The sequence below is a fragment of the Oncorhynchus kisutch genome, linkage group LG5 (assembly GCF_002021735.2).
Source record: "Oncorhynchus kisutch isolate 150728-3 linkage group LG5, Okis_V2, whole genome shotgun sequence".
Classification (NCBI taxonomy): Eukaryota; Metazoa; Chordata; class Actinopteri; order Salmoniformes; family Salmonidae; genus Oncorhynchus; species Oncorhynchus kisutch.
This window is the reverse complement of record NC_034178.2, coordinates 70,679,825-70,687,917: the sequence shown is the minus strand read 5'-3', so window position 1 is coordinate 70,687,917 and position 8,093 is coordinate 70,679,825.

The window sequence follows — 8,093 nt, the reverse complement described above, 5'->3', positions numbered from 1 at the left end:
CAGGAGGAAGCTGAGGGATCACCCCAGAACTACACGGCAGGACCTGGTCAATGACCTGAAGAGAGCTGGGACCACAGTCTCAAAGAAAACCATTAATAACACACTACGCCGTCATGGATTAAAATCCTGCAGTGCACGCAAGGTCCCCCTGCTCAAGCCAGCGCACGCAAGGTCCCCCTGCTCAAGCCAGCGCACGCAAGGTCCCCCTGCTCAAGCCAGCGCACGCAAGGTCCCCCTGCTCAAGCCAGCACATGTCCAGGCGCGTCTGAAGTTTGCCAATGACCATCTGGATGATCCAGTGGAGGAATGGGAGAAGGTCATGTGGTCTGATGAGACAAAAAAATAGCTTTTTGGTCTAAACGCCACTCGCCGTGTTTTTTTTATTTATTTTTATTTCACCTTTATTTAACCAGGTAGGCTAGTTGAGAACAAGTTCTCATTTGCAACTGCGACCTGGCCAAGATAAAGCATAGCAGTGTGAGCATACAACAAAGAGTTACACATGGAGTAAACAATTAACAAGTCAATAACACAGTAGAAAACGAAGGGGGGGTCTATATACAATGTGTGCAAAAGGCATGAGGAGGTAGGCAAATAATTACAATTTTGCAGATTAACACTGGAGTGATAAAAGATCAGATGGTCATGTACAGGTAGAGATATTGGTGTGCAGAAGAGCAGAAAAGTAAATAAATAGAAACAGTACGGGGATGAGGTAGGTGAAAAGGGTGGGCTATTTACCAATAGACTATGTACAGCTGCAGCGATCGGTTAGCTGCTCAGATAGCTGATGTTTGAAGTTGGTGAGGGAGATAAAAGTCTCCAACTTCAGCGATTTTTGCAATTCGTTCCAGTCACAGGCAGCAGAGTGTTTGGAGGAAGAAGAAAGATGAGTACAACCCCAAGAACACCATCCCAACCGTGAGGCATGGAGGTGGAAACATCATTCTTTGGGGATGCTTTTCTGCAAAGGGGACAGGACGAATGCACCGTATTGAGCGGAGGATGGATGGGGACATGTATCGCGAGATCTTGGCCAACAACCTCCTTCCCTCAGTAAGAGCATTGAAGATGGGTCGTGGCTGGGTCTTCCAGCATGACAACGACCCGAAACACACAGCCAGGGCAACTAAGGAGTGGCTCCGTATGAAGCATCTCAAGGTCCTGGAGTGGCCTAGCCAGTCTCCAGACCTGAACCCAATAGAAAATCTTTGGAGGGAGCTGAAAGTCCGTATTGCCCAGCGACAGCACCGAAACCTGAAGGATCTGGAGAAGGTCTGTAACACCATTGTAAATACAACCCATATTTGTGTTTATTTAATTTCACTTTTGTACTCTAAACATGTTCACATTATAACAACACTGTATGTATACATAATATGACATTGTAATATCTTTATTCTTTTGGAACTTATGTGAGTGTAATCTTACTGTTCCTTTTTATTGTTAATTTACCTTTTGTGTATTATCTACTTCACTTGCTTTGGCAATGTTAACATATGTTTCCCATGAAAATAAAGCCCCTTGAATTGAATCAGGTAGATAGGTACAGTAGATACATAGATAGATAGGTACAGTAGATACATAGATAGATAGGTACAGTAGATACATAGATAGATAGGTACAGTAGATACATAGATAGATAGGTACAGTAGATACATAGATAGATAGGTACAGTAGATACATAGATACATAGATAGATAGGTACAGTAGATACATAGATAGATAGATAGGTACAGTAGATACATAGATACATAGATATATACATACATACATACATACATACATACATACATACATACATACATACATACATACATACATACATACATACATACATACATACATACATACATACATACATACATACATACATACATACATACATAGATAGATAGATAGATAGATAGATAGATAGATAGATAGATAGATAGATAGATAGATAGATAGATAGATAGATAGATAGATAGATAGATAGATAGATAGATAGATAGATAGATAGATAGATAGATAGATAGATAGATAGATAGATAGATAGATAGATAGATAGAGAGATAGAGAGATAGAGAGATAGAGAGATAGAGAGATAGTGTTGTTGGGGGTAAAACATACGACATTATAAAATCCATGTACACAAACAACAAGTGTGCGGTTAAAATTGGCAAAAAACACACACATTTCTTCACACAGGGTCGTGGGGTTAGACAGGGATGCAGCTTAAGCCCCACCCTCTTCAACATATATATCAACGAATTGGCGCGGGCACTAGAAAAGTCTGCAGCACCCGGCCTCCCCCTGCTAGAATCCGAAGTCAAATGTCTGCTGTTTGCTGATGATCTGGTGCTTCTGTCACCAACCAAGGAGGGCCTACAGCAGCACCTAGATCTTATGCACAGATTCTGTCAGACCTGGGCCCTGACAGTAAATCTCAGTGTGACCAAAATAATGGTGTTCCAAAAAAGGTCCAGTCACCAGGACCACAAATACAAATTCCATCTAGACACTGTTGCCCTAGAGCACACAAAAAACGATACATACCTTGGCCTAAACATCAGCACCACAGGTAACTTCCACAAAGCTGTGAACGATCTGAGAGACAAGGCAAGAAGGGCATTCTATGCCATCAAAAGAAACATAAATTTCAACATACCAATTAGGATTTGGCTAAAAATACTTGAATCAGTCATAGAGCCCATTGCCCTTTATGGTTGTGAGGTCTGGGGTCCGCTCACCAACCAAGACTTCACAAAATGGGACAAACACCAAATTGAGACTCTGCACGCAGAATTCTGCAAAAATATCCTCCGTGTACAACGTAGAACACCAAATAATGCATGCAGAGCAGAATTAGGCCGATACCTACTAATTATCAAAATCCAGAAAAGAGCTGTTAAATTCTACAACCACCTAAAAGGAAGCGATTCACAAACCTTCCATAACAAAGCCATCACCTACAGAGAGATGAACCTGGAGAAGAGTCCCCTAAGCAAGCTGGTCCTGGGGCTCTGTTCACAAACACACACTACAGAGCCCCAGGACAGCAGCACAATTAGACCCAACCAAATCATGAGAAAACAAAAAGATAACTACTTAACACATTGGAAAGAATTAACAAAAAAACAGAGCAAACTAGAATGCTATTTGGCCCTACACAGAGAGTACACAGCGGCAGAATACCTGACCACTGTGACTGACCCAAAATTAAGGAAAGCCTTGACTATGTACAGACTCAGTGAGCATAGCCTTGCTATTGAGAAAGGCCGCCGTAGGCAGACTTGGCTCTCAAGAGAAGACAGGCTATGTGCTCACTGCCCACAAAATGAGGTGGAAACTGAGCTGCACTTCCTAACCTCCTGCCCAATGTATGACCATATTAGAGAGACATATTTCCCTCAGATTACACAGATCCACAAAGAATTCGAAAACAAATCCAATTTTGAAAAACTCCCATATCTACTGGGTGAAATTCCACAGTGTGCCATCACAGCAGCAAGATTTGTGACCTGTTGCCACGAGAAAAGGGCAACCAGTGAAGAACAAACACCATTGTAAATACAACCCATATTTATGCTTATTTATTTTATCTTGTGTCCTTTAACCATTTGTACATTGTTAAAACACTGTATATATATAATATGACATTTGTAATGTCTTTACTGTTTTGAAACTTCTGTATGTGTCATGTTTACTGTAAATTTTTGTTGTTTTTCACTTTATATATTCACTTTGTATGTTGTCTACCTCACTTGCTTTGGCAATGTTAACACGTTTCCCATGCCAATAAAGCCCTTGAATTGAATTGAGATAGAGAGATAGAGAGATAGAGAGATAGAGAGAGAGAGATAGAGAGATAGATAGATAGATAGATAGATAGATAGATAGATAGATAGATAGATAGAGAGAGAGAGAGAGAGATAGATAGATAGATAGATAGATAGATAGATAGATAGAGAGAGAGAGATAGAGAGATAGAGAGATAGAGAGAGAGAGGGAGACAAAGAGATAAAGGAAAGAGACAACGGGTGAGAAAGAGCGCAGAGAGAGAGAAGTGATGGATAGACCAAGAGAGAGATGGGTGGGCCTGTCTGGATGAGACTTACTGCTCATCATCAGCCCATCAGGCAGCTTTTCGACCAGACGAGCAGGCCCTAGGATGGAGGGATGGGCACCATTAATCTGTCCGACAGGAGGAGAGGAGAAAGAGAGGAGAGAGATAAAGGAGAGGCTGGGTGTGGGGGACAGGAGCCTGGGCAGTCGGGCACAGCAGCCAGCTACCTACCTCCACGACTGCTGCTCAGCCTGCTGCGAAATGGAGATGGCAATGGTTGGAGGACTCTCTCTCCCTCTGTCTCTTTCTCTCTCTGTCATTCTCTGTCTCTCTCTCTCCCCCTCTCTCTGTTACTCTCTGTCCTTTTGCTTACAGTGAAAAGTTTAGGATTTTTGAAGCAGTTATGCTGAATAGGCAGCAGCAGGCAGCAGCAGTAGAAGCTAGCCTGCTATGCTCAGGCAGCAGCAGTAGAAGCTAGCCTGCTATGCTCAGGCAGCAGCAGTAGAAGCTAGCCTGCTATGCTCAGGCAGCAGCAGTAGAAGCTAGCCTGCTGTGCTCAGGCAGCAGCAGTAGAAGCTAGCCTGCTATGCTCAGGCAGCAGCAGTAGAAGCTAGCCTGCTGTGCTCAGGCAGCAGCAGTAGAAGCTGGCCTGCTATGCTCAGGCAGCAGCAGTAGGAGCTAGCCTGCTGTGCTCAGGCAGCAGCAGTAGGAGCTAGCCTGCTATGCTCAGGCAGCAGCAGTAGAAGCTAGCCTGTTATACTCACTTAGCGGCAGAAGAAGCTAGCCTGCTATACTCAGGCAGGAACAGAAGAAGCTAGCCTGCTATACTCAGGCTGCATTTGAAGAAGCTAGCCTGCTACACTCAAAGACGAGCAGAAGAAGCTAACCTGCAATACTCAGTTAGCAGCAGAAGAAGCTAGCCTTCTATACTCAGGCAGCAGCAAAATACGTCAGCCTGCTATACTCAGGCAGAAGCAGAAGAAGTCAACCTGCTATACTGAAAGATGAGCAGAAAAATCTAGCCTGCTTTACTCAGGGAGAAGAAGAAGAAGCTAGCCAGCGATACTCAGGGAGAGGAAGCTAGCCTGCTATACTCAAGGATATTAATTCTGGTTGTAGATTTTGTGTTTCTCTTTTCTTTGCTCTCCATTTCTGTTTTTTTGTGTGCTAAAATCTTACCAGCACATCAATCAGAACCACAGAACCAATTTATTACTACACTGCTGTAGCTAGATGGGACTATGACATACAATGGGCAGATTTGTCACAGTTTCACTTTGAGACTCAATCAGCAGTCCGCTCTCCTTCCTAGTAGACTGGGTCAAATCTTAAACTGCACCACAGTTTGGTGTTTTTAACAAATATTATAATGAAAAGGACAGTGTCAAATGTTTCCCAGCTATTGTATATCACCACATGAGATATGTTGATTAACTCAGCGAAAAAATAAAATTCCTCTCACTGTCAACTGAGTTTATTTTCAGCATACTTAACATGTGTAAATATTTGTATGAACAAAACAAGATTCAAAAACAGAGACATAAACTGAACAAGTTCCACAGACATGTGACTAACATAAATGGAATATTGTTTCCCTGAAGAAAGGGGGGTCAAAATCAAAAGTAACAGTCAGTATCTGTTGTGGCCACCAGCTGCATTAAGTACTGGAACGCATCTCCTCCTCATGGACTGCACCAGATTTCCAAGTTATTGCTGTGAGATCTTACCCCACTCTTCCACCAAGGCACCTGCAAGTTCCAGGCATTTCTGGGGGGAATGGCCCTAGCCCTCACCCTCTTATCCAACAGGTCCCAGACGTGCTCAATGGGATTGAGATCCGGGCTCTCCGCTGACCATGGCAGAACACTGACATCCCTGCCTTGGAGGAAATCAGGCACAGAATGAGCAGTATGACTGGTGGCATTGTCATGCTGGAGGGTCATGTGAGGATAAGCCTGCAGGAAGGGTACCACATGAGGGAGGAGGATGTCTTCCCTGTAACGCAGTAACACAGTGTTGAGATTGCCAGCAATGACTACAAGCTCAGTCCGATGAAGCTGTGACACACCGCCCCAGACCATGATGGACACGCCACCTCCAAATCAATCACGCTCCAGAGTACAGGCCTCAGAAGCTAGCCTTTTTCAGGGTCCTGAAGCTAGCCTTTTTCAGGGTCCAGAAGCTAGCCTTTTTCAGGGTCCAGAAGCTAGCCTTTTTCAGGGTCCAGAAGCTAGCCTTTTTCAGGGTCCAGAAGCTAGCCTTTTTCAGGGTCCTGAAGCTAGCCTTTTTCAGGGTCCAGAAGCTAGCCTTTTTCAGGGTCCAGAAGCTAGCCTTTTTCAGGGTCCTGAAAAAGAGATGCTTCTTTTTTTTTGCTGAGTTTATATGAACAAATTATTGCAATGAATAATTGCAATGTCACCAGGATAACTGAAGTTGACATTGCCTCTGTAGTTTCCAATATCACAAGCATAACTGAATTGAACAGAGCCTCTGTTGTTTCAAATTGGAGTTGTCAAGCTGTGTGAAGGTAGTCATCCGTTCCATGGTTTATTTCTCGTCCAGACAGATGATTCACAGCCTCACTCTGAACAGGTAGTTATAGTTAATCAGAGGATTCACAGCCTCAATCTGAACAGGTAGTTATAGTTAATCAGACGATTCACAGCCTCACTCTGAACAGGTAGTTATAGTTAATCAGACGATTCACAGCCTCACTCTGAACAGGTAGTTATAGTTAATCAGAGGATTCACAGCCTCACTCTGAACAGGTAGTTATAGTTAATCAGAGGATTCACAGCCTCACTCTGAACAGGTAGTTATAGTTAATCAGACGATTCACAGCCTCACTCTGAACAGGTAGTTATAGTTAATCAGAGGATTCACAGCCTCACTCTGAACAGGTAGTTATGGTCAATCAGAGGATTCACAGCCTCACTCTGAACAGGTAGTTATAGTTAATCAGAGGATTCACAGCCTCACTCTGAACAGGTAGTTATTGTCAATTCTCTTTTTCTCTTCATTTCCACTTACTCACTCCCCCTCATGCATTTAAAAGGAATGGAATGAGGTAAGGAATATAGCCTAGTGGAAACACCCTTTCCCTTTCCAATACAGTCATTTTAAATGCATGAGGAGGAGTGCACATTTTAATGGAATGCCCGTAACATATGGTGGAAACAACTGCAAACCCCATACGATTTATTGAAATCAATAGCATTATTTGAGTTGAAGCAAGAGAAATGAAAAACTCAGGCTTTGGATGAAAATGTTTCCCATTTCACATCTCATATTTTGCCTGACTACAACATATTATCTTGATACCTTAACAAAGACATACTGTGTTAATTTTGGCGTCTTTAACTGCCTAAAACACCCACTCTAGTTAGCTAGCTAGGTAACTACAAAGAATTGCCATCTACATTAAATATAATTAGTTTTAGGTCATTTTTGCCTGTTAAATTATCTGGCTAGCTAGATTATATTCACACATATAGCTAGCTAATAGTTCAGATAAATGTGTACTTTGTGTACAGTGCCTTCAGAAAGTATTCATACCCCTATTTAATTATTATTCCACATTTTGTTGTGTTACAGCCTAGACACCTGGATTGTACAGATTTGCACACCTGGATTCTACAATATTTGCACATTATAGTTTTTTAAATGATTCTAGATCTGTCAAGTTGGTTGTTGATCATTGCTAGACAGCCTTTTTCAAGCCTTGCCATAGATTTTCAAGACAATATAAGTCAAAACTATAACTAGGCCATTCAGGAACATTCAATGTCATCTTGGTAAGCAACTCCAGTGTATATTTGACCTTCTGTTTTAGGTTATTGTCCTGCTGAAAGATGAATTTGTCTCCCAGTGTCTGTTGGAAAGCACATCAAACCAGGTTTTCCTCTAAGATTTTGCCTGTGTTTGGCTTTACTCTGTTTCTTTTTATCCCCAAAAACTCTCTAGTCCTTGCCAGTGACAAGCATACCCATAACATGATGCAGCCACCAGCATGCTTGAAAATACAGTGCCTTCAGAAAGTATTTAC